Source organism: Geospiza fortis, unplaced genomic scaffold (assembly GCF_000277835.1).
Source record: "Geospiza fortis unplaced genomic scaffold, GeoFor_1.0 scaffold599, whole genome shotgun sequence".
Classification (NCBI taxonomy): Eukaryota; Metazoa; Chordata; class Aves; order Passeriformes; family Thraupidae; genus Geospiza; species Geospiza fortis.
Window position 1 is genome coordinate 85251 of NW_005054605.1, and position 1058 is coordinate 86308.

At 62.4% G+C, this 1058-nt stretch overlaps 1 long non-coding RNA gene across 1 annotated transcript in view; it reads left to right on the forward strand.

Annotated features, from left to right (window-relative positions):
* The first annotated feature begins 172 nt into the window (after positions 1–172).
* LOC115948900 overlaps positions 173–1058 on the forward strand; it is a 1106-nt gene continuing 220 nt past the window's right edge. The window contains exons 1-2 of the long non-coding RNA XR_004082661.1: positions 173–224; positions 835–889. This is a non-coding gene — a long non-coding RNA (uncharacterized LOC115948900). The remainder of the gene's footprint in view (positions 225–834; positions 890–1058) is intronic.

Consider the following 1058-nt stretch of genomic DNA (forward strand, 5'->3'; position numbering starts at 1 on the left):
TGACGGCAAAGCGTGGGGCGAGCCCCGGCCGCTCTGAGGGTGCCTTTGAGCCCTGATCAAAGCCCTGTTATGCCCAGGGGTGCTGGCTTGGCACGGCGCTGTCCTGTCCCTGCAGGAGGTGGGGGATGTCCCCTCGGGTGTCCCCTCGGGCTCATGGCTCTTCCTTTGTCACAGGACGCGGGGTTCAAGTGGGAATCCCCCAGCCAGTCCCCGGAGGAGCACAGGTAGGGACAGGGGGCACAGGAGTGGGGCTGGGGTCCCTGTCCCAGAGGGCTGGAGCTTGGCCTTGGGGCATTTTTCCATTCTGGATGCCCTGGGAGGGCTGGAAATGAGGGGGATTTTATGGGGGAGGTGAGAGCAGCCATGGGGTCACAGCTCAGACACCCCCAGACCCTGTGGGCATCCTGCCTGGCACCCAAAGGCAAACTGGGGAGCAGAGTGGGGTGAATCCCATCTCAGGCAGAGGTGTCCTGTCCTCGAGGACCCCAAAGCAGCATTTTGAGGTTTGCACAGGCAGTTTGGGGTGTGCCCTGACCCCTGTGTCCCCCAGCAGGGTGGTGATGCTGCACTGGGGCTGGGGTCCCTGTCCCAGAGGGCTGCAGCTTGGCCTTGGGGCATTTTTCCATTCTGGATACCCCGGGAGGGAAATGAGGGGGATTTTATGGGGGAGGTGGGGGCAGCCGTGGGGTCTCAGCTCCCTGGTGGGCTCAGACACCCCCAGACCAAGGCAAACTGGGGAGGGTGAACCCCATCTCAGGCACAGATGTCCTTGGGGAGCCCAAAGCAGCATTTTGAAGTCTGTTCTGGGTGTGCCCTGAGCCCTGTGTCCCCCAGGAGGGTGGTGATGCTGGAGAAGAAGGCAGAGGAGTCCTTTGGCTTCGAGATCCAGGTGGGTGCTGAGCCTGGCCCTGCTCCCCACCCCTCCTACCCGCACCTTGCTTTGCATGAGGGTATTTTTAAGCCGTCTCTGAGCTTGGGGTTATTTTTAGAGGTGACAGAGTCATCAAACCTCCCTGGGCTGTGCTGCCGGGGGGGGCACCCTGGGCTGCAGCCATCGG